Source organism: Excalfactoria chinensis, chromosome 4, assembly GCF_039878825.1.
Source record: "Excalfactoria chinensis isolate bCotChi1 chromosome 4, bCotChi1.hap2, whole genome shotgun sequence".
NCBI lineage: Eukaryota > Metazoa > Chordata > Aves > Galliformes > Phasianidae > Excalfactoria > Excalfactoria chinensis.
The window spans coordinates 33,318,061-33,330,021 of record NC_092828.1 but is presented as its reverse complement, the minus strand read 5'-3'; the positions used below and the strand labels follow the sequence as shown (position 1 = coordinate 33,330,021).

Here is an 11,961-nt window from a genome sequence, read left to right as displayed (position 1 = left end):
TGTCTTTTTCACATCAGAAACATGTTTCTCTGAGCTTCTGAAAATGGCTGTAATTGGTGAAGCCAGCACCATTACCCACACTTGGTATTTTTAATCCTTTTCTTTTTTTTCTTTTTTCCCATTTTGAGCAGAGCAAACCTTAAAAATGACTGCAGGAAGGGCTAAGAAATACATACAACTATCTTGCATTAATCATCTGGGATCTGCTTTTTCCTCAAGTTAGAGGTTTCAGGGTGAAGTAAACATATTATTATTTTTCAGCTGAGATTGAGAAGGTGAAAGCAGCAATGCAATCAGTCCTGTTTCCACAATTTGAAGTAAAGAGGCAATCTTGCATCATGGATGAATTTGTTCCTTTACAGATGGTAGGCAAGTTTATTCATAAATCATTGTTGTTCGTATGTCCAGAGATGTTCAGTTAGAAATGCAGGTTAGAGGTGTACTTTAATGCTCTAGATGAGGCCTTTCTAAACTCTTTGGCAGGTTTGTTAAAGTAAATACAAAGCTTCTATCTCTCAGAATTTCAGGGGGCATATTGATCCCTTGCTTGCAGGTTTGTCAGACGAAAATCTGCTTGAGTGATTTCATATTTTCTTAATTGTCTCTGAAATACTGACAGTGCTGTATATATAGCAAACAAAGCCAGCTTCCAGGCACCAAAAACTTAAGTAATGCATCTTCCATTTGCAAGATATTTGTCTGAGCTGCTGCTGCTTGGGAAAGTAATATTTGAATCTGAGGAACAGCCCATTGCTTGCAGTTTCCACTAAAAAGCCCATTAGCGATGGTTGGCATACAGGGCCACTTTTGGAAATAAGAACCTTGCTTGTCTAGGAGGGCATGCCAAATACATGTACACTGTGGCTGCTGTGAGTTACATAAGTCTGTGTGTTTTACCAAACTGACAGCTGTAAAGCTGGCTGAAGTTACCTGTGTATCGTGAGTTCAGAAGACCGCTTAATTGTGAGTGCTTTGAACCACTTCCTGCAAAAAGCCATTTTCTAAGAAACAATATCACTCTTGGTGAATGGGAAAATTTCACACTTACCACTTTCTTCCCATGCTTTCTTCCCATGCCTTCTTTGCTATTTATACATGCCATGTATAGTGTATACTGCTATAAAAGTTAACTGTGCATGTGGTTAGGGGCTGGTGTGGGGCTGTAGAAAGCAGCCAGGCTCTGTATTCCAACACCTGTATGACATTTCCTTCTGTTGAGAGTCAAAGTGCTGGGCTAGATGTGCCATTGGTGTGATGCAGCAGGGCTTTTCTGATGTTTGTATACTAGCTTGATCCTATGAATCCTCACTTATAAAGCAATCCTCTCTCATATAAATAGCTTTGAGCACTCAGGCAATATATGGTTCTTTAGCTGAGCATCAGAGACATGTTTTCAATGGAACAAAGTGGGTCACGGTCATTTTAATGTCTTTCATTTGACTGATCCAGCTACTTTGCCAGCCATTTTTAAAGCTTGTCATACCAAGATATTCTATGCAAAAAAGACACTCTTTATTTTCAAAAACTAAGGAGAAATAGCAGCATACTTTGATGTAAATAAGAAAGAATTTTAGCAGCAGGTAACCAGCTAAATCTGCTCCACCTTCATGTCAAATTGGGCATCTGCTATAAAAAGAAATGAAGAGTGGAAGGCTGTTAGGCCATGGAAAATAAATCTCTTCATGAATTCAGTGCTTCCATGTTGGGATTCAGGAGCAGAGGATTTCAAGATCAAACTAGCTCACACGTTGCAAATCCAAGTAGCTTTTAAAAACAATAGAAATCATTTCTGAACTCTCCTTTCAGAAAATGCTTCATACAAAAAGTTCTGGATCAGATTCTATGGTCAGAAACTCGAGCAGCTTCTGATGATTGCAAATACAGTCAAGATTTTCAAAAGAGAGTTTAGATTCCTCCATATACGTGTCTGTGCTCAGATGGATGCAGTGTAACAAATGTCTGCCCAGAAATAGCTGACATTATGAAATAGCTGAAATAGAGGACAGTGAAAAGCAGTGTTATACTGTGGGGCAGAATTCCAGCTGAACTACAGTAAAAGGTCATCATCATTGGAGAAGTCATTACAGTATGATAATGAAGGAACACATGAAACACAGTGTGAAATTTTAGACAGTATTCCTGGGAAAAAACACTTCAAAGAATTCCACCTTTTCTGAATAATTCAGACCACCTCGGTCTGATCTCTGTCTTTGCCATCCTTCTGTATGAGATGCACGTAAAATAGATATCTGAGGCTCACATACTTCAAATCCTCACTGAAAGACCAGTGTCTGCTCAATGGCTAATCAGTACTCAGGGTTGTATTTTGTTTACAAATAATCTCTCCACTCTGAGCTGCTCTTCCAGTCTGTCACATGAAACAGTTGGGACTAAAACTACCAGAGCTACTGGTACTTCAACAGATAGATTGCTCTTGTTCTGAAAATATGGAAGAACAGAAAGGTAAACAGTATCTTAACACACAGCAATCTGGCAACTGGTAGTACATTAATTACTCTGCACCTTGTATATATCCATTAAGTTCATTTATTTTTTTCAGACAGTGAATAACTAATATAAAGCCTCTGTGAATAACTAATATAAAGCCTCTTCTTGCCAGTTTTTGTCTCGCTGCACAAAATGGTTTGAATGATTTATATGTGGAAGCTGCTATTAATAGCATTGAATGAACTACTAATTGGATGGTTATAGAATGGCATTGTTATAAAACCTAATTTGGGTTTAACACCTTCTGTTTTCTAAAAGCAACATAAAAACCCCCAAAGAAATCCGTGGTTAGCAGTACACAGCACAAAGTAAAGGGTAAATAATTACCAATCTTTCGAAAATCAAAGATTAAGAAGAGAAAAAGAAGGAAATTCACTTACTTGAACTCAAGTAGAAATGAGCGGGAAGTGAATCACTCAACTGACCTGCTGTTCAAAGACATCCTTTAAAGTGACTGTCTTTCATACTTGCCCTGCAAATACTGACAAAGAATTCAAAGTCTGCCTGTTTCTGGGACTTGTGAAAATTTCGCTATTGAAAAAATAGCCTTTGAATGAGATCTGGTATGTACAGAATTATAGTTTAAGAAGAAGGAACTAGCAGAAAGTATCTCACATACCTATAAAAATTATATACTAGTATTAGGCACACATCTGCACCTTTATTTTTAATAACAGTACAGATGTATCTATGCAGCCTGACATTTTTAAAGTTACTTGTTTGTGGTTTTTGTTGTTGTTGTTTTTTAAAGAGAGAGAAACAAATGAGGGTGGCATTTTATTCCCATCTTTATGGAAGGCAGGAAAGTTACAGCCCATTAGGATAGAAGCTTTTATCTGGAGTGGCCCATTGCGGTCCTATTCTGGGTTGTTCTGAAGACTGTAGCATCACTGATGCAATGTACTGCACCAGGACTTCATTGCTGATGAAACCAACTACTGGCTGCTTGCTGTGAGGATATTTTCCTTTTGATAATCAAACACGGCAGCATACAAAGACAGTGAGAAGAAGACAAAGCATTGTTTTGTAGTTATCTGTATGTAATACTTAAGCAGATGAAAATTTGTGGTCAACACTACACAGTCATCATGCCTCTCAGTTTAATTTTTAACCATGAAATTACTTCTCAACACGCACTGTGCCAGCTTTTGTTATTGGATCAATGTTATCTGTTACCTTTTGTTGCTGAGGTAACTCAAGGTTGTCTTTCCAGAACCACTTCCTTAGTGAATCAGCCCGAGCTGCTCTCATAAGCAAAGGGGCATTTCACATTTATGTTTACAAATACACATTCTTATGCAGAGAAATGCAGTGAGTTGCTTCCAACCGAGTCACCTCTTGAACTTCAGGAAATTAGAAGAGCAGTAGTGGCAATATGGGAGTAAAGACAGAAGTTGCAGTGGCATATGACATGCACATAAAGGGATTTAGCCCCTGAAACAGGCAGTGGGTACAGGAGCATGCCCTGTGTTGCAGGAGACCAGGTACAGCCAATGTACAGCTAGATATCTACATGCCATCACATGGATCACCTCTGTCATCTGCAGCAGTTGAATAACTGGTAGGACCTTCTGGGTCCTTTTCTTTTTCATTGCTTGTAAGCCAGCCGGAGATGCTTAACTGAGCCATGCTGGCTCCATGTTATTATCAGCTCAGTGTCATTTCTTATTGCCTGAGTGATAATAAAAGCACTGATATATCCAGAATATCTAAGGAGGAGTTTACATATATAAAGGAAAACTTTAATTCCTGGATTGTTAAAGCACCCAGAGGAAGTAGTCAAAGCTCTTACAGAGATCCTATCTGATTGACAATGTACAAGCACTGATGCAATTATGGCACCATGCCTGAAAAGCTGTGATAACTTAGGAATCAGTGGCTGTACAAAGGAACAAGACATTATAGAAACTAAACAGGAATTTGGGTGGTCCAGATGTCTTCCACATGTATTGTGTCACCTATCAACAACCAGAATCTCTTCTCCAGACTATTAACTCAAGCAGAATATTTTGAAATCTCAGGGTGGCAAATAATACCAGCATCTTCTGTAACAGTGTATCAGCAAGCTTTCCCAGTCCTGTGCATCAGAAGAAATACGTTCCCTTTTAAATACATTTTTTTAGAGACAGTGTAGTTTGTGTTGTTAATACTCCTTTGAAATTTCCCTTGAGGAGGTATAGAGCAGCTCCTCAGAGTAATAACGCTGTGACATGTTTCTGTTGTGGTAGTACCAAAGGGTTCAAACAGAATACAGACAGGTGCTGTCACCCATTGCAGCAGAACAGAGTTCATCAGGCAGACAACATTCATCCACAATGCTATGACTTCTCAGTTCTCAATAAGCTTGGATTTGCAACGGTTTATATTTATACTTTCAAAATACTTCAAAAACTTCTAAAGTAATTTAACTGCTGTCCAAGTCTTTTCGTTCTGTCTGCTTAAAATACCTCAGCTACCTTTAAAGAGTGTTGAAAACTGGGGATTTAATTCCTATATTTGATGTCACCTTTTTTTTTTCCCCCCTCTGAAATAGGGCGGTAGTGGGTTTTCCACTCCGTGTACTGCCAACTTTCTCCAAGACTGATGTCACCTGCACCTAATGACAATGAGAGTACATCTAGCTACAGGCAGCTCCTTGTATAACCTGCTGATCAGTATTTTTCCTGTGGTATGACCGACCAAGCTATTGGTAAGTGTATGTAATTATTGTCTACCAGTGTCTTTCACTATTTTCAGCAGGGTTTATATACTTTGTTTCCTCCATTGGTTCATATTTTAAAGGATTCTGGAATGTAATGCTGATGACCAAATTCAGGAAAGAAAAAAGAAGTGAGAATTAGAACCTCTGGACAAGGAATTTTCACTGATAATTCTGTAGCCAGCCCACTTGTTTGCATGTAGAAGTAGGTGATGTGTTTGTGAGATCATTTTGATGATATTTTGAGAACCCATCTAACAAAGTTAAAAAAAACACAAACCCAACACCCTGTTCCTAGGCCTTCTGGTATTGTTATAAAAAGGAAGAAACACTTAGCAAGGTTGAGAATACAGAGACTTAAGGCTGGGAGGGAGAAGCCTTCCAGGCTGATCAAGCTATTTAGGTGTTTTTTTCTTCCTTTGGGAACAAGTTGAGGAAGGAGGAACCACAGATGAAAATTAAGAGCTGAAAGAAAGATTATTTTCCAGTGGAGAAATTGAGAAACTACTGTGTAGGATATTATCCAGGAAAACCATTTCATTTGTTTTCTTTTAGAGTTTTCCAGGTCTTTGGTGGTGGTGGTGCTTTGTTGTTTGTGAATGTGAGCTATGAGAACGGGACTGCTCCTCTCCAAACTGGTGCCAAGGGAAGGGAAAAAGTTGATATTAAGCTATGAAGCTAAGAAGGCTGAATAATTCTAGTGATCACCGCAAAGTCTGTATTTACAGACAAACTGACTATTAAAGGTATACATAAAGCCTAAGTGAAAATACTGCATTTGTCTAATCATAGCCCAATCACGAGCGGCGTTCCCCAGGGGTTGGTCCTGGGCCCTGTCCTCTTCAATATCTTTATTGATGACCTGGATAAGGGCATTGAGTGCACCCTTAGTAAGTCTGTGATGTCACCAAGTTGGCTGGAAGTGTGGATCTGCCTGGGGATAGTGAGGCCCTACAGAGGGATCTGGACATGCTGGAGAGCTGGGCTGAAGCCATTGGGATGAGGTTCAACGAGACCAAATGCTGGGTCCTGCACTTTGGCCACAACAACCCCAGGCAGCGCTACAGGACTGGGGCAGAGTGGCTGGAGGACTGTAGAGGAAATGGACCTGGGAGTACTGATTGATGCTTGGCTGAACATGAGCCGACAGTGTGCCCGGGTGGCCAAGAAGGTCAGTGGCATCCTGGCTTTGCACCAGAAAGTGTTGCCAGCAGGAACAGGGCAGTGATTGTCCCCCTGTACTCAGCACTGGTGAGGCTGCACCTCGAGTACTGTGTCCAGTTTTGGGCCCCTCACTGCAAGAAAGACATCGAGGCCCTGGAGCATCTCCAAAGAAGGGCAACAAAGCTGGTGAGGGCTCTGGAGCACCGGCCATATGAGGAGATGCTGAAGGAGCTGGGAATGTTCAGCCTGGAGAAGAGGAGGCTCAGGGTGTTGCTCTCTGTAACTACCTGAACAGAGATTGTTGTGAGCTGGGGGTCGGCCTCTTCTCTCGTGTAACTGGTGATAGGACTGGAGGGAATGGTTTCAAGCTGCGACAGGGGAGGTTCAGGCTGGATGTTAGGAAATAGTGCTTCTCTGAAGGAGTGCTCAGGCAGTGCAGTGGGCTGCCCAGGGAGGTGGTGGAGTCACTGACCATGGAGGTATTCAAGGAACATTTGGATGTTGTGTTGGACCTCGGTTTAGAGAGAACTATTGGTGATGGGATGGACTGGGTGATCTTGTAGGTCTTTTCCAACCTTTGTGATTCTGTGATTCTTGATTATTTGGGGGATGAATCATTCTCTATTTCATAATAATTGCTAAAAAAATATTTACTTGAGCCAAAGTTTAAATACCATTAAGGAGATTAATTTAATTCAGCAGGTTTCTATGCTCTCAATTGGCTCTCAGTTTTGCTTGAAATAAACTGATGGCAGCACATCCATCATATTTGGCAGCTCCAAGAGAAAAATTTGAGCTCCAATTGTGAAAAGTTCCTGTGGGTTTCTCCAATCTATTTGGTGCTAATACATTGAAAGAGAGATAGTGCTGTAATCCTGATAAAGCCTTAGTCTGAGTTAAAGAGCTTTCCTGTGATACAGTGCTTTTGAAAGCAGTTTGCAACAACTCTGCAGGAATCTCCAAAACAGGGTCTGGCAGTCCCACCCAGACCCGGCACGCTGCAGGCTCTGAGCTTCTCAGGTTGCACTCTGCACATGTGTGCCCTCAGAGAGCTGTAGGAGCTAATTATTTACTGATTACTCTTTCTAAATAGGCATCCAATAAAGCTACCTGTTAATTCTAGTTGTGAAGGAGGCTTATGTATGCCATTCCCTTCTGTCTGACAGGAGTGATGCTGAGTTCACCCCTGCTTTTATTCCACTCAGTGAAGCACCATTACATAAGGGTTGCTTCAGTAGCTGTCAGCATAGACTATATTTGGATGACTGTAACAGAAAGGCCAGCCCTCCTTGCCTTGCTGTGTAAGCCATCCAGTTGCTCATCCACCCTTACTCTGAATAATGATGATGAGCAAAATAAGCACCAAAATTGTTGGTTTTGCCCCACACCTGAAAATGCTCTCATTTGGTCAGATGTCTCCCTGTGAAATTTCTCTGTGTTGCAAGCAAGAGAATACTGCAGGGCTGGGCTGCAGAAAACAGCTGCCCTGAAATGACCCAGTGGAAGCAATAGGCATCACTGGGCACAAGGTGTCCAAGGTATGGATGGAGAGAAGGAAGGAAGTAAAGGACTAGTGGGATCATCTTTAATTTGCTTGGTAAACAGAGAACAGGAAAGATCATTACAGTAGCCTTTTGTACCATGTAAGCGGGAAGAACAAGTATCACGTTACATACAACTGATATGTAGTGGTCACATTGCCAGCTGCGCCCTTATCAAGATCACTACAACAGTAGATGTTCTGTGGAGCTGGAGATAACACAGTAAGGAAATGTTGGGAACTACTGGCACTCTTGCAAATGAGTATAACAAAAGCAAAAGGAAAGAAAAGGGGCTTCTTGTGCTACTGATTTACATTTTGCAAAATAACTCTATTGGAAAAGGAAGCCAGAACTTCTCTTATTCAAATAGTTTTGTTCCAGTGAACTATCCTTAATTCAAGGAATCCTTTTTACTTTACGTTTTTTGGCCAGCAATTAAGTGTGTATTTTTTGCTGTGAGTATTCTGACATGTGCTGATTGCAACATGCACAGAGGTAGGAAATAGCATTCTGACAAAGTTAGACTAGTGCGAAGGCCAGCTGCTTGGGAGTTGTACATACCATTACTCTTATTCACTTTTCTCTTACTGTTAGCACTCCCTGCTGACTGGGTCACTAAACCAGTTACTCCATTCCTCCTCCGCTTGTTTTTAAAACCTTACAGCTGTGTTCTTCTCAAAAGTCTCCCTTCCCAGTCAACGCTGTCTCAACGCTGACCTATGCACTGATTGTTTCAAGGTCCTCCCCATCTCTGACTGCACCTTTTCTCCCCTCTTCTGTTCAGCCTTCCCAAACTATTGCCATGAAAATATTTTCCATTTCTCACCTCTTTGAGAATGTTGCCCTGCATCTGAAACCTCAACATTGACCTATTTCCACCCTAAAATTCTAATGTTTTCTCAACTCTGAATAACTTCGTTGCTACTTGGATCTGACCTCATCTCCTCTCAAAAAGCCAGTCAGTCTCCAATGTTGGGAGTGTCTTTATGGGGGAGCAGGGTGTATTATAATTGGTTTCCTTCTTTAACTTTCTCCATCAGCAGAGTGCTCTGAATACGAATGTACTGCAGATGAAATTACTCCAGTCACCTCCTTGGTTATTTATAAAACAATCACCAAAAAACATTAAGATTCAGCCTCATGTAAGCAACTACATACAATTTCCACCAAATGAAATTAAATGCCTTGAACTTTACTGCATGTCTTTGAATCTCCTCTGTCCGTGGTTAGACCAGCCAAGGGAGATTAATGGCTGTGCTGCCAAAAGGCATTTAGTTGGGTGACTTAAGAATGACTGAAGCATATCATCTCCTTGCTTTTCCTTTTCACTCTCTTCCTGTTCTAGATCTTACTGAGATGCAGTGCTGGATTCATAAGACCACCATGTGACACGGTGAGTTTGTAGTATTTTGACGTTGCTTGCAATTTCCAATGCCTGTTTAACAGAGTCTTTAATGTGTGGGGGGCACAACAGAGCAGAGAATACAGATCTCTGTGTTTTGTATTGGAATTGTATACCTGTGAGCTTTTATAGAATATATCCACGGAATGCAGTTAATTCACAATCGTGGTGATACTGAGGTTGTCATTGTCCACTTTTCCAGGTGCATGTATTTCTTTTAAATTTATACCACAGGATAACATGACAATTAGGCCTCTTACCACACCAGAAAAAGAAAGCTTATGTTCTTCAGATTCAATCACAACCAAACCAAAAGTAACACCCCTCCTGAAAACTCTGGAGGCAGTTGTATTTTTCCTTCTTGAGTCCCACCGACATCCAGCCAGTGAGCATCAAGACTAGTGTTGAAATTTCCAGAAACAATTGGAAAGCAACCACAGAAATAAATCCAACAAGCCAAATCCCTGAAGAACAGTAACAGAAGCCGCAGGAGCACATTGGAGCCAGCACCCACTCATCATCACAGCTTTTCTCCACTCTCACAGCTTCCCCAACACGTGCCATCTCCAGCACAACACCTCCGAAACTGCTGGGCTTTCGGCTCACATTTAGAACTCCTGAGGCCTCCTGCTGCCATGCAGGGTTAAGTTGCAATGAGCCTAAAGCAGTGAGTGTGTCACTGAAATGATTGATCTACTTGTATTTGTCATAACTGTCTTCCTTGAAGTAGTTTCATTGCTTGAATGAGTGACCTGAGCGCTGCCATCCATAGCCTTATATGGACAGTCTATAGCCTTTTTCAGGCAACACTTGATCAAAACTAACTGGAGCTTCTGGGGTCCGATAAGATTAATTTTACTGTTTCTTTTCCTTTACCTTTTCTTGAAGGTCCTTTGTCAACTGGATGCATCTCCCCAACATCCTACTCATGACTGACTTCTACTTGGACACCTCTTTCCCACTCTTTCTCAAAGAAAACTGGGGAGAAATTTAATAATTTAATAAGGCCTGTGTCTATGGCTGTTCCAGATGAATTTGTAACAGATATTGCTATACTTACGTATGTTTCAGACCACAGTATTTTTTTGTTAATGCTGGTAATTTTGATCAAAGTAAGTCTGAAAGTTATTACACATAAACTATTTATTCAGCTGATTGGAATGAAAATCCAGGCCACTTTAGTGGCATCCTGGAACCATTCAGATTTAATTACGGACATTTAAGGGTCAATGTTTTTGTTTGTTTCTTTGTTTGATATATGATTTTAGTTATTTATTATTATTTTTTGTGCTTATCTGTTCCTTGCTGTACCCTCGAACCACAACATAATAGTGTACATATTTGTGTGCACACCCTGATCTACAGTTATTGGCAGCATTTGAGATATGAGCTCCTGGATCTTGTATGTAGCAGATAAGTGTAGGCAGTTTACAGTTTACAGTGAGATCTTGAATAAATCACTCCGACTGCTTTTGTGGCTGTGGTGGCCAGAAGAGGAGTCAGTCTGGGCAAATCATTTCTGTCCTCCTGCTATGAAATACTTTTGAGGTTCAGCAGTGATCTTATCAACATGGCTGGTTAAAAAATTGGCATCCTAACACATCAAAGCTTTATCTGGACAGTGCTCACCAGGAGATCCACTGAAAACAGGGAAAGAAAACCCCTTTTACCTTTAGTAGGTATTGGGGTACATCCTTATTCAGCTCAAAGGGAAATGGTGATTTGCCTGCAGAGAAAGGTAACTGACAGCAAAACCAGTAATAAACCAGCTGCTTAATGACTGTTTTACAGAGCAGTGCCCCTTCCCCTTTATCAAGAACACACTGCAGCTGTGCTGTGATGTTCTGAAGTATTACAGCTTGTAATAACTTCACAGAAGCATTGGAACAGTCTGAACCCTTTCTATAAATCACTGGTCTTTTTGAGCTGGATGTGACGATTTACCATGGTACTGCTGGGCATTTGCTGACTTTGTCATTGGATCTGAATTCCTGGTTTGGCACCCCACTGATAAGGTCTCAGTCATTAACTGCATTATACAGCAACCTTCTGCATTCCTGTCTGTGTTTCACTCTTCTGTGTTTCACTCTTCCTTCTGACTTCCAGTCCTTACCCAACTGAGTAATTCATCCACAGCCTGCACCAGCTTCTTCCTTTTCTTTTCTTTTAAATTCAGTATCTATCATCCAAATCAATGTTGTGCCATTCAGTGGCAAAACGTATAATTCTCGGAACTGGAATAATTCTTGCATGGATGGAAAGCGGTGTAATTTTAATTTTATTTTATTTTGCTAGCAGTTCATAAATAAACACTCAGCTCAGAATTGAAGTGACTTAAAGGGAAACAAACCTCTTCATAAGTATTATTTTAGAGGAGCATTCTCAGTTAAAAATGCCCTCAAAGGAAGATCAAAACATACTATTCGAAGTTCTGAGATGAAACTTGTATCTCATTAGAGCTTTGCAAACAAATTAAAACATTTCATTTTGCTACTCCTGTATTTTTGTTCTTACCACAAATAATAATAATAATAATAATTTTTCACCTAGCTGTCCCTGTGGTGCTTCTAGGGGTAGGAGGCAAATGGCCTGCAGTGCCTCCTAGGCTGTCAGGAGTAATGCTTTTTAAGACCAGAGAGACTTGGTCT

At 40.7% G+C, this 11,961-nt stretch overlaps 1 long non-coding RNA gene across 1 annotated transcript; it reads left to right on the top strand.

Annotated features, from left to right (window-relative positions):
* The first annotated feature begins 232 nt into the window (after positions 1-232).
* Positions 233-10,320, top strand: LOC140250993 (uncharacterized). Its single transcript, XR_011903346.1, has 4 exons — positions 233-365; positions 5,042-5,197; positions 9,257-9,304; positions 10,202-10,320. It is a non-coding gene; the product is annotated as an uncharacterized lncRNA (long non-coding RNA).
* Positions 10,321-11,961: the final 1,641 nt, after the last annotated feature.